At 37.3% G+C, this 19936-nt stretch overlaps 2 long non-coding RNA genes across 2 annotated transcripts; one reads left to right on the forward strand and one right to left on the reverse strand.

The window, feature by feature from the left end:
* Positions 1–4594: 4594 nt before the first annotated feature.
* Positions 4595–5738, forward strand: LOC103719534. Its single transcript, XR_605998.3, has 2 exons — positions 4595–5200; positions 5355–5738. It is a non-coding gene; the product is annotated as an uncharacterized LOC103719534 (long non-coding RNA).
* Positions 5739–11220: 5482 nt separating this feature from the next.
* Positions 11221–14122, reverse strand: LOC103719533. The gene is made up of 2 exons (XR_005513886.1): positions 13631–14122; positions 11221–13173 (listed from the first exon to the last, which is right to left on the reverse strand). It is a non-coding gene; the product is annotated as an uncharacterized LOC103719533 (long non-coding RNA).
* Positions 14123–19936: the final 5814 nt, after the last annotated feature.

A 19936-nucleotide genomic window follows, 5' to 3' on the forward strand; every position in this document is an offset into this window, starting at 1 on the left:
TTCTGCAAATAACATGGTCAGTAATTATGAATAAGAAAGATGTATGCCAATGGAAATGTCAAAAAGAAAATAATGATCAATGATGAATCAGCATATCATCAATAATCTTTGCTTGCAGATGAAGTCAATTCCATGGATCACAAAAGAGTATCTATCAGCCTTGCTGGGATCAAATAAAGTTGCGCTATATTTTAAGATTTTATAGACACTTACAATGTTAAGAGCTTATTGCCACAAAAGTAGTTACAAGTTGCATTTTTTGAAAAAGAAACAAAAGTAATTCCAAATCATGACCAACATATAAGATACGCACTGATTGGGGAATCAAATACATCAAATTATCTTTGGGTTAAAACTCAAAGCTAAAACCAATTGGTTATGAATATTGTCTTGGTGTTAGTTTACTAACTTTGAACGGCAAGCATTTCTTTCTTTCTGTCTTTCTAAGTAGAAGAGGTCTATAGATAGGGGTGGCAATCAAGTTGGGTTGGGTCAGATTATGGTCGAGCTGGATACAGGTTGGGTCAAAAATTCATCAACCTAAATCCGACATGTTCATTAAACTATCAAAATTTCAAATCTAAATCCAAAACCTGACCCGATCCATATAACCCATTTATTAAATAGGTTAAACAGGTTAGACGGTTTTAAACAGGTTAAACAGATTAAGTGGATTGGGTTAAATAGGTTTAAACAGGTTAAACGAGTCGGGTCATAACCTGACCCAATTATTAAACAGGTTAAAACAAGTTAAATAAGTCAAAGTTTTAAATTTGAACCCAGCTCACTTAATAAACAGGTTTAGATAGGTCGGCAAATTTATAACCTAAACATATTTATGCCAAACCTAAATTTATTTAAAGCAAATCGTTCGCAGATCAGGTTGACGGATCGAATCATAAATTACCATCCCTATCTATAGATAATGCATGTATTATACTATTATACAACAAGAGGTGGCCCCGACCTCAAATTACTCCTAACCATCAAATCCTCATAAAAGCAGCACGAAACCTAGTTTATTTGGCCAAAAAGCCAAAAGCTTTATCGATTTGGATTGCTTGTACCTTCATATAGAAGTAAGATGCCAACCGAATAAATTAGTATAATATACTAGTGATTTGTATTTGATTTATGTTTAATCTTCTCTTCACATTAACTTTGGCCGAAGTTTCTCCTTTGCATTTCATGGACTTCTTTGACAAAAATCTGCTAGCAGCTTAGACAATCAATACTTGTCCCTGCTAACAACTTCTAGCAAAGTGGTCAAGTAAGGATACATCTGCTGCATAATTTAGTTGTATTGTTTATTGAGAGAAAGGGAGACCCATCTTTACTCTAATTACCTAGGCTCACTACCTAAAGTTCCAGTTGCTAAGCGGTGGGATATGACCAAATTTATAAATTATCATGACTAATATATAACATAGAATGTTTATTGATGTAACTATGTTAGTATTTGAGTCTCCAAACAGAGTCATAGCTGAGTATTTTTATAATTTTATGCCACATCCCTCAGACCATAGCTTAAACTAAGGCCTTAAGTCATTGCGCAATCACATTGCTGGCCCCACAAGCAGAAGCCTGAGACGCATTTCTAGATTACTTTTCTTGGACTAGCAAGCTCTCGCTATGGCACGCCATGCCACGACACAGCACAAACCTCCTAAGCTGAAAGCAGACATGTAGTTGTTGGCAAATCAAATTCACGTAACCCCAAAATTTTTGCAGTGGTTGTTGGTAAATCAAATCGACAAAGCAAGCCATAAGTGTCAGGCAGTGGTTGGAAGGCCTAAAATGTCTCCCATAACCCCCTTTAATTATTAAGCAAGGAAAGGTGTCATGGGATGCTGGTTAATTATATAAAAAAATGTCAAGAACTTCATCAACAAGCTTGAGTTGCACCAATCTTCTATGTCATGTTGGCATTGAGTAACTTTTCAAGAGAGTAGTTGTAGCATTACTCAACTTAAATTCATAGTGAACAATCCGAACAAATAAAGCTTAAGCCAACAAGATTTGAGAAGCCTTATGTTATGGGCTCTATTTATGATGGAACTCTACAAAATCATTATATGTTATTTCTATTTTTCATCCAACTTGAATAAGTAAAATTCAAACATAGGGTTAGCAAAGTGTAATCCGATCCATCAACCTGACTTGTGTTCGATTTATAATAAGCAGTTTGAGTTTGGGCTTAACAGATTCAGATCATAAATGAATTGACCTATTTAAACTGTTTAATAATCGGATTAGGTTCAAGTTCCGACCTCTTGACCTATTTAATCTATTTAATAATCAGATCGAATTAGGTTAAGTAGGTCACATGTTTATTAAACAGGTTAACAAGTTAATAAATCATGTAGGTCATATAGGTTAAGCTAGTTACTTATTTATTAAATAGGGTCGGATGACTTGTTTATTGAACATGGCAGGTTCAAATTTTAATTTGTGACTTGTTTAATAGGCAGATTAGATTCAAGTTTGAAATTTTCTAATCCAACCCGTATTTGATCCGACCGACATAATTACCACCCCTAAATAAATAACGATCATCAAACAATGATACTAATTTTTAATTATTATCTATTATTTTCTGTTATACTAGGTATTGGTAGCTGTAACAAAACAGTCATATTTTACTCTCATGTGGGGCAAAATTGTGTGAATAACCGTTACTATTTTTGTTATAATAGTAAATAAATATTTTTCCGACCAAAAAAAAATGGAAGGTAACACCATCGCCATAACGGCCGTTAACCAGCACCAAGCCCGGGACTCGGGTCGGGTGCTCCGCGCGCGCCGAACCAAGCCGGTGTCTGCCACTTCCGCCCGACAACTCCTCTCTCTCTTTCTACTTCTTTCTTCTCTCCTCTCTCTGTGTAAAAAGGAGCGTGGGCCCCTGGGCCCATTCTCACATGCCCCCATGTGTTGGCCCACGACGGCGGCTCTATCATGAGCTGGGAGGTGACCAGATCCACTTAAATCTTTATTTATTCTTACTAATTATAGTTTATTACTTAATCAATGGAACAAGTGAGCGTTTCTAATGAATTATTTATTAATTAAGTAATGGAAAAGGTTAATTGTGTGTCAGAGTGATGTCTCCCTGGCGGCCCACCATCACCGTCTGATCCGGCTGCCGCGTTGGAGGTATCAACACCCTTCAATCCATGAGCTTCTTCCTTGTGTATACGTGTGTGTTTGAGTTCCCAAGGAATCTGACAGCGTCCCACTTCCGCCGTGCACGGATTTCCGAGGTGGAGGAGGTGGAGAGAGAAAGAGGGTCAGGAGACTTCCGACGGACCGCTCTGACTCGATATTTGTGCGTGAGACGGAATGCATCTTGGTTGCCAAGCAGACATGCTAAATTCCTTCGCCATGCTAGCCTTTGTGTGCATTGAAGGGACATTTTAGGATGGATTGAAATAGAAATCAAAATAAACATATTATTCAATATATTTAATTTATGGCTGAAATCGAAATCGAAATTAAAATAAATTTGAATAGGAGAATCTGAACATTCATTCATTTCCATTTCAATCTAAAGCCTAAATCATTCGAATCAAACTTGCCCTAAATGTTTTAGATTTCTATTTAGTCATGTAGTTAATTCGTTCTTTTTTTTTCTAATGGTCGAGCAAGATCCAAGTATACATTGATTTAGACTACATAATCGGCGTTGGATGTGCGGTCATTTTGTACTTATGTCTAACTATTTAACATATTGGATTGGATCAAGTCGTTTTTCACGTTATCTCTAATCAGCGTCCATATCTAATTGACTTAGATTTGAGTCTAATTAGAATCGAAGTTGATTCAGATTTGACCTAAGTCAATATTAGCTGCATAATTTACACCTAAATCTCTTACATTCCTTTGATGGCTAGACTTGAAGAGGGCTATAATCAAGTTTTGTTCGAATAGCTTTCTTTTAGAAGATAAATATATTCTTTTGATTGGATTCATGTCTAATAGTCCTAGAATTAAACTTGATTGGGTTAGTGATCTTTATGCCAGTGCAAGACTAGGACTCCACTTGCATGCTTGTACTTTAAGTTTGGATCAAATCCGAATAGGGGTGGATGAAGTTGGATCTGGGTGCGCTTGGTTGCATGAGATTTTGTAATGTCATAGTTAATATTTTGGTAGGACAAAAAGTGCTCTGCTGTAACTGTTATGTAAATGTCAAGGACTCACATGAGGACATGGTGGATTTGTTTCAGCCACTGCGAGAACCAACAAACCACACATTTTTTTTGAACTTTATAATGCCCATGAAAAGGTTTATAATGTTGGCATTTTATTACTGAACTCTTTATTGATGCCCCAAAAGCCTTCCTCGCCTTCCCAAAGCTGTAACTTTTTTTTTTTTGGAGAGAGAGAGAGAGTTCTATGTGTGTCGTGTTGCCTTCTATTTTTTATGGGAGTAAAGGGATGGTGAGTTCGGTTCAGGCCTAAATTCTTCTCGGGATTGGGTCCTTAGTTTTTACCCAATCCCACGAACCCCTTCCTTTTTCTCTCCTCATCTATAAATTGACCTACTATCCTCTTCACTTCCTCTAAGCCCACAAAACCATAGCCTTAGGTCATGACTCCCCAACTTCCTCCTCTTCTAATCTTCTCCCTCTCCTCCCCTCCCCCCCCTCCCTCTCTCTCTAGATGGCCCTCTTTGTAGTCTTCCACAGCTTTCTTGAACTGCATCCATCCTTGTAAGGTAGGGGCTTCGAATTGCAGTTCAATAAAGCTGTGGGAAATTACAGAGAGAGACCAAAGAAGCTGAATTATATATTATTCTGAAGTTATGAAGTTTATCACTTCCACTGATCTCTTTAGAGGTAGTCTGTAACATGCTTACCCCCCTCTCCCTCGACCCTTTTCCTTCAGATTCATGGTAGGGAGAATTCAAAGCAGTTGCAGCAATGAAATAATTATCAGATCTCGTTTCATCTTTTGTGCCACCAGTCCTTGGGTGGGGTATGCGTGCAGTTGTGGATGTTTTGTCTTGCTAGATGGATGGGAGCATCACTTTCATCATGAAAGAAAAGATGCCCTCATGATGAAACTTCAAATCAAATCTTTTTTCCTTGTTCCAAATTCTAATTATGCTTCTTATTTCTCATGCTTCTTGTGCAGTTGATGGGAATTTATTCATGGATTTCTCTTTTGGTAGAGTTTGTCTTCCATCAGTACTAGCGAGGTAAAGAAAAAAATCCAAGAATAGCCATACAATCACGTACTTGCAGCCTTGCACTGATCTCTTCTTTCTTTTTCTTTTTATCTTCTTTGTTTTGTGTGTGTGTGTGTGTAAAAAAAGAGTACTCACTGACATGGTTTCCTGTCGTTTTACACAGTTATAATGCTCGGACTATCCGATGGTTTTAACCATATGATGAAAGCTATCAAAGAGCAGTCTTGTGGAATATGGCACATCCATCTCTCTCTCAACAATGAAGCCAGATGAATCATTTCTCCACTCCCTTGTTTCTGATTCAGGAGAAGTACCTATTGGCATCCCCAAGCACAAAGAAAAAAAAAAAGCTCTACAGTTGTGTTTTGTAACCAATGTATTGAAGTCAAAATTTTGTGAAGTCTAAATGCTACAATGTGTAACATGACCTAAAGGTATTCAAAATTTCACAAGGTTGAGCCCCATGTATTGAGACATTGTTTGGTGACTCAAAGTGTATGGAAGGTAGCTAAACAAGTTGAAATTACACAATGGTTAAGTTGAAGTACTATGCAGATTGATGATTGTTTTGGTTCAGAATGGGCTTTTGACAACAAAATGATCATCATGTAAAATGCACAGAATCTTTAAAGTGGCCAGCTCTCCCTTTGTATCATATCCTATTACAAACCCTTAAAAGAAAGGTTGGTTACTTATGGTATTGAACTAAGAAAAGCAGAAAGCTTTCCAGGATCTATTGCCATGGCCACTATTGGAGAATCCTTTCACTCAAAGAACTACCGACAAACAGTGGGTCATTTTGAGATCTGCTTTCTTAGTATGTAGATGTTCATTTTAGCTTGAACTAATACACTTTGAAGAGCCATTAATCATGAGAATGGCACCTTGTTTCTTCCCCTAAAAAAAAAGTCCCTAACCAACTAATTAAGTACTTCCCAAGAAAAAAGAAAAAAACAAGCTAGGTACTTTGCATGCAATCGGTAAGGTTATGTTATTCATCAAGAGATACCGATCCCTATTGTATCGATATCACAATCTTTATAGAGAAGCAATATATAATGGAATGGAAAGTTATCTTGGAATTATATATGTAGAACTCGTAGCAGGCAAACAAACAAACATATGCATTTTCCTTTTCAATGTATCACCAGTAAAGGAAAAGGCAAGGAGAGAGGATAGTAATGCACACTTGACTTTGTTTCATGAGAAAGATGGTTTTAAGGAGCTAGTAAAATAGTGGATCATAGATCTACACAAAAAAACAACTACTACAACTTACAAAAGTAACTTAACAACCAATTTTTATCCAGTTCTCTTCTAAAACATGTATTACTTTAGGAAGACAAATTTAGTACTCAAGCACTAAATTAGTTTTTTGTAGAGGAAGTTTCCTAATTTGAGTCTTGAACAACTGAATTAATGAGCCATGCTTTGTTAAAAGAGGACTTAAGAAAAAAGGCAAAAAATGAAAGCACAAGCTTTGCAATTATGGTTCTCCTTCTCAAACTAATAATTCTCTTTCTATTGTTGAGAGACCTTCTTTGCTCTGCCTCTTGGCATGTTTTTACCACATCTTCTTGATACTTGAAGTTGTGCTAATCCAAGCTTTATTCTCATCCAATCCGGTCCAACCCATTGACATCAGTAAGAAATGCAAGACTTGGCATGGCATAACTAGTTGTATTATTAAAAGGTTCCTCAAAGAAACATTGATTCCTAGAGAATGGACTCTTGGTTGTCATGGGTTCCTCCATGTGCTATAGAAATGACAAGCATATGCTCTGTGGTTTGATAAAAGAATACATGGTCGGTGACAATGATTTTAGGAATCTTGTATTAGGATCCATCATAAATATACAAGCAGCAAAATGCGTTGTTTTTCTTTTTGCTCCAAACAAAAAAAAAATACTTTACCATAGAGGTTGAGCGCATTAAACAAATTGACTAAACATTTTAGATGAAGAGAATATACCGACTTTTAAATGAAGAAATTCACAACAAGAATTGGGGCTAAAGCATTCAAATCGCGTTAATAATTTTTGTGATGCATCAACTTCATTTACTACAACATGTATCGAAATCTCCATCAAAATTGAAGCATCTATGTATTTAAAATGTTTTGAGTAAAACTTGTTGCTCTTAACGAGGTACGTAAATACTGAAATAAGTGGATCAAATATTGACCATAAAGATTGTTCGGATAGCTCTATAGGTCTGGCTTGGACCGAGCTACCCAGCCTGAAAAAGGGCTGGATGTGCACGAGAACACCACTCAAATAGGCGTGGATTCACCACTAGAGAGAGGGCCAAGCATGTAACCACCATGCCCCTTGTCCCTCTCCTCCATGCATGGATTTGCCATGTATTTTTTACACTTGGGTGCCGGCAAAGACTTAAATAGTTTAGTGAACTCAGTGGGGAGTCACAAACTCCTACTTTGTGGACCATAGGTTGAACCTAGTAGAAGGACTAGCATTACTGTAGCCACCCAACATGTCGACCTCCACCTCAGCCTTCATCAAGCATCCTTGAAACCTATCATTAATGACCTTTGCCATGCTATCCATAACTTAATTGTACTCTTGCTTCATCATCTGCCTATTGAAAGACCTAGATCTGACCCACCCAAGCTGCCAGACTGAGTTACTTGGCCAGTCATGTCCATTTACTCTCTCATATTTTTCCACCATTGGCTGTAATCATCCATAATTTTTTTGGTTATTTATTTCAGTTTAGCATAAATGAAATCAGCCAAAACGATGCTGAGTGGGGTGTCTACGCTTTAGTTCCTAAATTGAGGTGTAGAATGGTAACACTGTAGCTGAATTGGTGGCCAGTAGAGGTAAGTATCTTCATGCATAAACACTTATATAAATATGTATGTATTTTATGTACAACTTTCTAGCATCATGTATCAATGATTTTGTTTTGCATGAGATGTGATTAGCATATTCTGAGGTTGCATAGGGTTCCAATAAATGTTGTCTGATAAGGATACTAGATTTATCTCACCTCTGGAAGAGCATGGGGACTAAATTAAATTCTAGTGTATCTTTTCACGTGCAAACTAATGAACAATCAAAAAGAACTATTCAAATCTTGGACGATATGTTGAGGTCCTGGGTCTTAGACTTGGAAAGCTCTACGGATAGTCACTTGTCTTTGGTGAAGTTTGCCTACTACTAAGCTAGCATTCAAATGGCTTTTGTGGTGTTGTATTGTAGATAGTGCAGGTTCCTCATTTGCTGGGATGATGTTGCTGATAGATAATTGTTGGATCCTGAGTTATTGCAACAAACTACAGAAAAGGTTTAGCTAATCAGGGAGGGCTTTATACAGTACAAAACATGCAAAAAAGCTACACGATAATAGGAGGGTACTAGAAGAAGAGGATGAGCATGGAGTTTGAACTCTAATTCCCTAACTGAGATAAATTCCTAGCCTTGTACTCTTTTATTTAGGTGTATGTAGCTTGGATTAGAGTTAAATTACAAAAGAACTTGGGCAAGAGTTAGTTTTGAAGATAAAAAATTTTGAGATTAGAAAATTTGATAAATAATGCTTAATTTAGTTTGTTCTACTTTGTGGGGTCGCTGATTATAAGTGAGTTGGTTCTCTATTCTTATGAAGATAATTAGTTTTTATAATTATGCTAATTATTAAAATTAATTTAATTGGATATTTTAGGTGTACTTTTGAACTGGTTTGAAATCTTGATTAAGTTTTGCTGCTTGGTAGAGGTAAGAATCCCCTCTTATACTTGTATAGATGTATAATTTTTTATATGTGCATATCATCATAATATAGATGAACTTGATTTTGCATGGAATATAACAATATTGTGGACTTTAATATTATGCGCATGATGGGTATATTCAACTAACAAAATTAAGATTTTAATATTGTTAGCTCATACCATTTATTTGCCTTTCTTTTCACAGGCACAAGATGCTTAGTACTCGATTATGGTTTAGGGTTACTAGTGAGAAATGGAATAATTAGAGCATACCTAATATGAATTAAATGTTTGAATTCACGTTGAACAACTTCTATTATCTATTAATGCTAGAATTATCTTACCTTGTTCCGAGATGATGATTATATTTTATATTCTTTATGGTGTTGTAAGATGTTGTTCGGATTTGTTAGCCTTGAATATTCCTTGGGATGAACCTTCTGAAATATGCAGCCGTATCACGTGCTAGCTCAAGTAGTGGGTTGGGGCGTGACAAAATTAAACTTTATATCAAAAGAAGCATCATGATATGTTTGGCTCTGGTGAAGCCTCCTAATAAATTGAGAGGGGGAGAAATCTGTGTTATCCCTTCTTACACAGAGGTGGAGCCTATAATTTTTAGGTTGGACTTTTGCTAACTTGATATAATGGCATATGCAAGAATTCAGTCATCTTAATCATTTACTTGAAATCCTTTTGAAGCGCACCTAGTGGATAAAGGAAATTCTTGGTGGCCTCATTTTCCTAAGTGGAGATCTATTTAAACTAGGAAGCAGAAGGAAAAAGGTTTGCTATTAGATTTGTTGAGCCTTGTCTGCTAATTAGTGCACATAACCATCATCTAAAGGCATTGTTGGGAAGGTATATATTTGAGCATCACCTACGCGAGACACCTTTGTGTTACACTGACTTGATCTCCATCATATGTTTGAAATTTTCTAAGATAACTAACCAAGAAGAACATTGAATGAGTGTGTGTGTGTGTGTGTGTGGGGGGGGGGGGGGGGGGGGGGTGAAGAAGGAAATTGTAGTCCTATTTCTGGAGATGTCAAATAGCTCGGCTGGATTTTTCTCTGAGAAGTTTTTTTTTAGGGAAAAAAAAATCCTCGACCTACTATATTGTGCTTGCTCTACATATAGTTGTGGTTTAGCCTCTAGAAATTTATTTATATTGGTTATTATAGAAAAGAAAGAGATTATTTCGCTATATTTGAGTTTTATTTAAATGTGAAGATTCAGAATTCAGCTTTGTCTTTCGACTACATAGCAGTTGCACATTTTTATTGCTTTAAATAAATTGATGGGCTGAACAATTGAATGCCCCAAAGATTTATTTGGATTCCTTGTTGGGGACAATATTGATTAATCACACATTGGGTAATCATAATATTATTTAAAACATTAAATTTAAAATATTTTATTACACATAGTAATTCCTTAGAGTGTTAGCCTTTCGCTTCTATGTCTCACCTGTAATATTTGAAAATGGGCTTGGCGTCGCCTCAACTTAAACCGAGACTTTAATGGAGGAATTCTGATGGACCTAGATTTGGCCCAACCCTTGGTGGCCTAACAAGATGAGTTTGGTATTACTATTGCCTTCTTGTGAGAAGGTTATACACTCATAAATATCTTGTTGCATATCTTGATGAGTGGGTATTCTATCCTCCTATCTACATTTTAATGCATGGAACTCTCATTTTGACACCAATATTCCTTTCCAATGCTAAAGATAAAGTAGTTCTATATTTGTTCACCTAAAAGAAAATACTATTATTTTTGCATCTTACACCTTATGCCCCTCTTACTTATGCTTTCATTACCTTCTATAGTTTGCTTACAACCTAAAAATAAGGAAACATGAACTTTAAATGTACCAAGTGCATAGAAAATTGCAATTTTTCAAATTGGAGTTTCCTTTTACTTATGTCAAACTCCAAAATATGGTCTCCTTCACTTTAGCTTAAAGAACACCTATATGTACTACTTCATGTAAATACTTGATAATTTTGTTCACGTATGCCCTTCTTTTCGAAAAAATGCTGGCGCAAAGGAAATCTAGTTATTAAGATAATTAAATAGAATAAATATAAGTGAACACTCTAATCAAAGTCAGAGTAAGATGATTGAGAGAGAGAGAGAGAAATATATAATATAATAGGTTTCGTTATCCATATAAAATGTAATACTCTTTAATTTTCTGTGAGGTGCTCCTTTAATCTATCTCTTATCTCTTCACCAAGAACTTCACACTCTCCATCAGCTCTAAAATTAAACTATTTTTTGTTGAAAATATTTGATTTTCTTTCTAACCTAATACTCCAACAAATAAGCACTGTATCTACAATTTTCTTGATACTAGCTTTCCTCCAATCTATATATAGAAGTAAGAAAGAAGAGGGGAGAAAGTATACCTTGAGCTTATGTTGAAAATTTTCTCCATATATCTTTCACAAACTTGTACTCTATAGCTTACGCAACTGAAATGCTATCATGTTCCTCTTCTCAAGCTTCTTAACAATTGAGATTATGCTAGAGACCGTTGGTCAAGAAAAGATAAGAGCTTTTGATCATAGAGTACCGAACTTAATAACTAGTAGGGGACATGTTTAAATTGTAGAGAACTGCAATTGCAGCCTCCCATGTGCGTTACACCTAGCAATATGACAAAACCATGTGGAGGGGCCAACATCATGCATAAATAGAAAATTGTATGCTATGCTCAAATAGGATGCAAGGGCGATACTATGCACCATATATGATTCAATAATCATAACAAAAACAAGTTAAATCATTTGCAAATTGCGTCCAATTTTACAAGGATAAACCATCTATATATTATGTAGCAATCATAATAAAAATAATTTAAATCATCATTTGCAATACAAATTGCATCCAATTAATTTTACAATTTTTTGAGGAAAATATCCAATTATAATATGGTCAAGCAATATTTTTCAAGACCAATTTAACTCCCTAAAGAGTCTGCACTATATAGTTTTGTTGGTCTCTCTCTCTCTCTCTCTCTCTCTCACACAATTAAATGATCTTCTATCCTCTACTTTAAAAATGTCTAATTTATGTTAAAAAATGTTCAATTTATGTTTTTCTTCCTTGTTTTTGTTTCTTGGTAATTAAAGTGGTATATGTTAATGATTATAACATTTTTCCCCTACTTGATATTTGATTAAAAGCTAAGGAAGTTATCATCATGGTTCTGCAGTTGGCTAGCCAAGTCAATTTTCACCTTTTTTTTTGTGGCAGCACTTGGATTTGCATTGTCGATAACTCTTAAGTTCTTAGATTTCTATGCATGGTTACATGCTAAAACGAGCTACAACATGTTCTTATGGATTGTGTTCATGTATCACACCAAGCCAAACCAAATCCCTCCAACCCACTCCTCTCTCTACAACACTCGCACATGCACACACACAGGCCCAATACCTGATTTCACAGCCAATTGAATGAACCGGACCAATGTTGACTGAACCGGACCAGCTCTTATGGAACATTTAATCCTTTTCAAGATAAAAAGGCATCCTTGCATTGGTAGGTTAAAATGGCAGGAACCTCTGATTCCAAGGTTGATCCACAGCCATCTTTAACCAGTATTAACCTTGAAGCAATTAAAGAAATTTAACTCCTTCTGGACTTCCAGCACCTGTCATGAGAAAATGGAGACAAAGCTTTCTAAAAGAAAAAGGTGAAATGTATGTGAGATAAGCTGCCTTCTCTCTTTGCTTGTGAATAAAGGTGAAGTCATGAGATTTGGAATTGGCCAATCCCAAATCCCAAGCCTTCAGAACGTCGCTCTTCTTTCCTTTTCTTAATTAAAGATTGTATCCCCTTGGATGCAAGGAAGATACAAGAGTATAGTTGTGTGAAAGAAAGCTCAATTGAATTATAAGATATGCATCTCAATCTCAGCCTATTAAGAAGCTCACACGCGTAGATCCATGCTAAAACCTAGTTTGAGCATTATGAAAGAAAGTTTGTGTATGTGTGAGCGTGCGTGTAATTATTCTCTTTGAAAAACAATAGTAACATAAAAAAAGTGTAAGGCAATTTGATTGTTTAATGAAAAAAAAACAGAAGAAAAAGAAAATATCAAGTTAAAAAAATGAAGACCTGATTATGCTCAAAAAGAACATTAAAGCATTAGTTGGCTCTTAGGCTCCATTTTGTTTGCAAGCCATATCTACAATCTTCTCGTGATGAGCTTTTTAATTTCCCTGAAATGTCCCTGAAAAATTCTAGAAAAATCAATGGCAACTAGAAACAGTATAAATTGAGATCAAATTTTGTCACCAGTAGATTACTTTACAAAATTGCATGAATATGTTAAGACAATTAATGAGGCCAGAATGAGCCTATTTTGGCTTCATTAATAAAGATAAAAAATAAGAGGCTATAATTCGAAGTGGGTGCTCCAAAGTTAACAAGCCAAAAGTATTATATGAGCCCTTAGTCCACTCAAAGCATCACCCTCTGAGATCACCAAGGGTTTTCTTGCAGGGGGAAGGGGAGGGAGGGAGTGAGATCACCAAGGGTTTTCTTGCAGGGGGAGGGGGGGGGGGGGGGGGGGGGGGTGGGTGGGGGGTGAGGGGAGGGAGAGAGAGAGAGAGAGAGAGAGAGAGAGAGAGAGAGAGAGGAAAATCAACAAGGGTTACTCAAAATACAAGGAAAAATAAATAACATACCCATCAAGGTTTCCTAGCTTCCAAAGATATGAGACAGCTACTTAATTTCCTCAGATGGAACTGCTTAAGAGAGCACCGAAATGCACAGAAGTCCTGATCTGCCATCACTTCCCACAGCTTTCTTGACCCTCTTCTTGTCCTCCTCTTTCTCTCTGGTGAGGAAAGCTCAAGAGAAGTTCAAGAAAGCTGTGGAAAGGCATGACATGGACTTGGAAGGAGGCCACTCCACTACTGTCCCGCTCCTCATGTTCTCCAATCTCCATTCTTATATAAGGAGCTGGAGACTTCTAACACATGTACATCATGTGAAAGCTGTGCTAATGTCCATTTATGCTGTAAAAAAAATATGGGAGTAAAAAGATGGCATTTACCTACAATGTGACACAAAAAATCATATGAGGTCAAAAAAAATACGGTTAAACACTTAAAGAGAGGAGCAGAGGGGTGGAATGAAGCGTATAGCTCTCTCAGAACTCTCTCTTGGACCACTCCTACCCCATCATTGGCCTTCCGCTGTCGTCTACATGCTTTACAGACAAAAACGAGAGAGAGAGATAGAGAGAGGATGGGGGGTACTGCAGAAGAGATGGAGAGTAATATTATCTAAGTTTGTGGTAATTTATTTGGGGAACTGTCTCACTATGGTAATGGTCTAACCAGTACTTGTATTAGGGTGAGGCCAAGGTGAAACAATATGTCAATATATATCGTTTGCAAGCTTGACACCTACCTGAATACCCTGGGGACACTGCTCAAACTCAAACCTAATTGGACTTGTGCAAAAACTAAACCCAGTTGTCCAAGCCCTGACATCCTTGAGCCATGATGCCTTGCATGTGAAACTCTGGACATATGTCATCCTTCGCATTAGGTTATATCTGAGCGATCCATGGTTCTGTATGACTGCATGCTATCCATTCAGACTAGGCTTACTTTTCCGAAAATAATTATATTTGGCTTAGGTCAGATAGAGTCTGTCTCTTTATTGCACCTACGATTTAAACTGTGACGAGCCTGTCACAACTCACAAGAGCTTGTGAACAATAGTACTATAGGCTCTATCAAGGGTGCCAACTTTGAGTTGGTAAACTCTCTTTTTATTGTGGATAGAAGAGACTTGAATTCAAGTTCCATCCTTGCTATAATTTATATTATCATGACACTGTATCTTTGACAAATCATACTACTCGCACTCAAACAACTTCAAACTATGTAAAGTTTACTTATTACATAGTTTTGGTTGGTAACGCAGGCAGTGATCAAAAATCTACCCCAGAGAGAGAGAGAGAGACAGAGAGAGCACGGCATGTGTAGCCCACCCATTCCCACGGTCAGATGCTCGCATGTGATGACGGAAAAGGTTTGTTTATTGGAATTAAAGGGGATGGGTGAGTTTATGGTCCCCAAGCTGAGGGCTGTCCCCCTGCCAATTACATCACTTCAATTGGGAGATGGGGTTGTGCTTCTTTCCCTCCATAGGGGTAGTGCTGAGGGCAACGGGTTTCCGACCGGCCCTGATCGACCAAACTGTAGCCGGACCAAAAGTGGTGGTCCTCAATCTTGACCAATGGGGTGATGTAACAAGGGCTTCGGTACACCACCAGCTTGCCTGGATGTGCCCACAAATATCTATGGGGCTTGTCACGGCCCAATCATGAGAGATGATGGATGGCCAAGGATCGTGTACATGTTGATCTTGTACTCTGGAAAGAGCGATGCATGTACATCGCTCTGGCGTGTTAAATGGATCAGAAATAGATGCCGCATCAAGATGCCTAAATTGACACATGAGAATACGTATCTGGCTTGGTGCACGCTATATATTAATCGAATAAGAGAAGAAAGGAGACGATCTTTGTAATTCTGATTGATGTAAAGATCACTTGTTTACAATGGTATGTGCATGGTGTATATATAGGTATAACTATAATAGACTTTGAGTATGATAACAACACTAGTAATATTGCAGGTTGCTTACATTAACACACACTATGGTGGATTATGAAATACGGAATGATAGTTATGCCCTATTTGTTTTGGCAACTTTTGAAGTCATGATGCCTTTTATAACGATTCAGAATCTCATCCAAAAAAGGATAGCCAGAAGGTATCATTTAGATTTCTCAATCCTGTATAAGTATCTAAGATCTTTTCGGCAAATAACTGATGCAAGACTAGACATAGATCTGCATGAATCCTAATATAGTTCTCCTGTCTAAGCTCTGGCATTCTCACTAGGTTAAGGATCTAAATTCGATGCAGGATCTCATTCAAAAAAGATAGCTGGAAGGTATCACTTGGGTTGCTTAGTTCTTAATAAGTGCCTAAATTTTTTCGGCGAATAATTGATGTGGGACTAAACATACGTCCGCACAGATCCTCACACCTTTATTTTAAATAACTAAAATCTGTAGTCATGCGGTATGCATGGGTTGCGGACGAACAGTTCTTGAGCGAAATTTCACATATCGTGATATATTGCCTTAATTTACTATAAAGTAATGCTATATATGGCCTCTCTTTATGTACAGAAGAATGGTTCCCTTGCCCCATGGTGCTGGATCAGCCGTAGTCCAAATGCATACATGTCATGAAAATTTAGTTGTTAAATTGAGATTAGATGAAGGAAAGTGGATATTTGGGAAACATATTTAGAGATGCAAGCCTTATAAGGTTTCTCAAAGTTAACAAAATGGATGTGTTACCTTCTATAAAAGATACTTGCTACTAAGCTTCAAAATGTGCCAGTTTAACACTGTCAAAGAAATGAAAACTAGATTCGATGCAAACCTTGTCTTGTATGATTCATTTACTTAATGAATTGTTAATAGGCTTTCCATCTTTCTTACAGAAGAAGGAAGACTTATCAAACTCATGTCCTAATTAGACTATGATTTTTCAACCATATATATGTACCCCTCAAAACTGGATATGGAAGTCTAATTCCTTTCATCCTCCTCCCATCTTTCTTAACAAGAGAAAGCAGCCTCCGTTTCTCTTGCTTCTATCTTCCTCCTCTTATTCCAATAATTGCTTATGTTGATCCTTGGAGTGGACAGGTGCAGCCTCCCAGAAGATCAACTCTATTGGTTGTTGAATTTCAAAACAAGTTTAAGTTTACCGGCCCGCAAGAATTCATGCTCATGACAAAGAAAAATCCACTTTTGTGTAGCCATGATTTATTATCCCGAAGAGCATACAGTTATCTAAATATGATTAGATCGAAGAAAATTTTGGAAAGGGGGCTTGGATTGGTGTATGATTGCAACTCCATATTATAACTTATATTGTTAAGGGAGGAACCCAAATAGGGACTGCACCATTGCTCAAATTAGAAATGTTTTCATCGCTATTCAGAGACAAAAATATCTTCATTTGTTAATTTATTCCTCAATTTCTAAATTTTTGCAGGAGTATCTAAAGTTATACTATAGATCTCTGTCGTCTAGTTATTTGTAGTTGAACTGTATAGTTACAGAAAGTTCTACTAATTTACAAAAAGTTATGAACTGCTCAAAATATTTATCATGTCACTGCAAAACTAAATAATTGGAGACATTTTGCATATCAGCCCCTATGTTCTTCTCTTTTTTTTTGCATTCTAATACGCCAGAATTCTTTTAAATTTACATATCAGTGCCTGTGAATATACATTCCAATGCACAACATGTCAACCAGTTTAAATTAACAATATCTAAGACGAAAATTCCTCTTCATTCCTGTGGCGAAGCATCTCCATCTGCTTAGAAGTTGAAGCTTGATCATATATTGAGTTCGAGTAATTGTGAACATTCTTCTTTTAGATGCAAATCATCAGCAGTTTCATCTTTGCTTCCTCATGTAACGCTCATATGTAGATAGAAATGAAGAGGGCGACCGTTGGGAGTTCTTTAGAGGCAAAGAGGGATAGAAACCACAGTCTACAAGAGATTCTATGGCATGCATATGGACGTTAAACTTTAACTGAGATTGTCTCATGTATCATCCATTCACCTTATGATCCTTTTGCTCAACAATTCCATAAATTTTAAGTGACCAACAATATCTATGGAGTCCACTACTATCCAGTTCACACCACTCTTCATCACCCTGATCACTCCTCTTCACTCTAGCTAGAAGTAGATTTGCTTCAAGAAAATTCCGCGCAAAGTTCGATCCTAGCTGAGAGGATTCATGAGCTCTTCCAACCGCCGGTGGGAACAAGAGTAAGCAACCAAAAGTTTCCACACTGAATGCATCTGGTGAACAGTAAACATGCCGCTGCGAGAAGTCAATGAGGTAGCTAGGACGGGGCCGGCAAGCGGCACGTGCGAGTGGAGCCGGCCACGGCCTCTCTTGGACTGAACCAAGGTAAAGAGGGGAGAGGAGAGAGTGGGGGGTGGAAAGGCCATTCACTTGTGGCTTCTTCTAGGGTTCGGCCCCAGGGGTTGCAACGGCCAGTGCCAACGTAGCATACAGAGAGGCAAATAAGGACGTAAGGGGAGGAATAAAGTTATCCCAACCAGATGTGCTACGCGGCACCACTCAGCGTCGAAGCTGCAAGTATTGTCGACATGGCACCACATGAGCGAGGAATCCATCCAATGCCATGCTGCCACGATGGACTGGGAGCTTGTGGGTGAGGTGGTGGGGACGAGTGGGACTAGTGGTGGGGAATATGAGAGCGTGGGTGGTAGCGTCACGGGGGAGTACGGGCGTGGTGGGGTTGGTTGGGGGTTGGCTGCTTGCGTTTGGGCTCGTACTTATGGGCCCCCCAAACAGGCTGTGCTGAGAAGTGGGCGGCGCTGTTTGTTGGATCTTATCTTTTGTGCGTGCTCTGATGCTTGTGGTCTGGTACTTATTACCAGGTGGGATTAAGCATTTGGTAGTATGCATATCCTTTTTCATCTCCTAGTAGATCTTGGCAGGGGTTTGGTATCTGCAATGTGTTACAGGGTTAGGACCTTTTAGGTGAAAGACAAAGATGCCAGAAAAAAGTATTATATAAAAAGTAATTTGTTTTGTTAATGCCTATTATTATGAAGGTGTTGGATTTACATCTGACTATCGAATTAGAACGTAATAGATAGGAATGTGGTGAGCCAAGCCCAGGCTATGCGTAAAGACCTATGCAGGCATGTATTCAATTCTATATCGGTTATTTGTTGGATGGATCTTGGGTATCTCTGACTAGCTTTTTTTAATATGAGAATCTAGATTACTACAAATAGTATCAAAGCGGACTTAGCCTATAACCCACATGAACTGGAGGACACTGTAGTATGAGCCTATTTGGGTTGACCATAAGCTGATAATGGCTCTGGATTGGATTTGTGGCATTTGTGATTGGATTGGAACGGATTTGGATCCTTAGCTAGGCAAGGATATTAGGACTTAAATGGAAAAAGTGTGTGAGAACCTATGTGGGTTTGTGCTTAGTTTTATATCGATTATGCATTAGGTAAATCGTGGATACTTATACAGGACCAAGTGAACCCAAATATTACCTTCTTATTTTTTGGGGGGGATAAAGTTTTAAGTTGGTGCACAGATTGTTCATAGAGCAGGCTTGATAAGAATACTTGACTGTTGAAGATATAGTTGGCAAGTTAATCTATTAACAATTACCATAAATTAAACTCTAATATTTTTTTGAAGAAAGAAAATAATTCCAATTCAAAGTACCGACCAGGTGATTTGATAAAGCATTTTACCTTGGTAGAACCTCGCCCAAATTCAGTTAGGCTTCCAACCACATAGTTTTTTTTTTCTTTTTCTTGAAAAAATATATTATGTATGGATTTGAACATTTCTAGAATCTAATTCTACATAGAAATCTAAGCTCAATGGACATGAAAGATACATAATCCTCTTACCGTATCCATAAACCCTCCAATATAGAGGTAATTAGAATTGAATTCAAATCTTTAATAAAATCACTGAAAAAAGGGGGAACTTTGTGAACAAGCTAAACAGTCTATCTTAGTGCGTCCAAACGAATGAAAAGGTGAAACTAGTGGTGGCATTCACATAGTACTACTGGATTGATACCAAACCAAAGAAAAGCTTGAGAAGGTGAAAGAGATGAGACAAAAAGATAAATTATGAAAAAGGACATATATAGTGAATAACACAACTGTTTTACAATTACTTTTCACTCTCGTTTTTCCAAGATTATGACTGCGAATATAAGATATATGTAAGTAACATTTTTATTTTACTTGGAGAAAATTATAGCATGTTAGAAGCTATCTACTATCACTTCACTCCAGAAGATTCCAGCCATATACTTCTCTTACAATGGTAAAAAAAAAAGAATTAAAAAAT

Source organism: Phoenix dactylifera, chromosome 1, assembly GCF_009389715.1.
Source record: "Phoenix dactylifera cultivar Barhee BC4 chromosome 1, palm_55x_up_171113_PBpolish2nd_filt_p, whole genome shotgun sequence".
NCBI classification, from domain to species: Eukaryota; Viridiplantae; Streptophyta; class Magnoliopsida; order Arecales; family Arecaceae; genus Phoenix; species Phoenix dactylifera.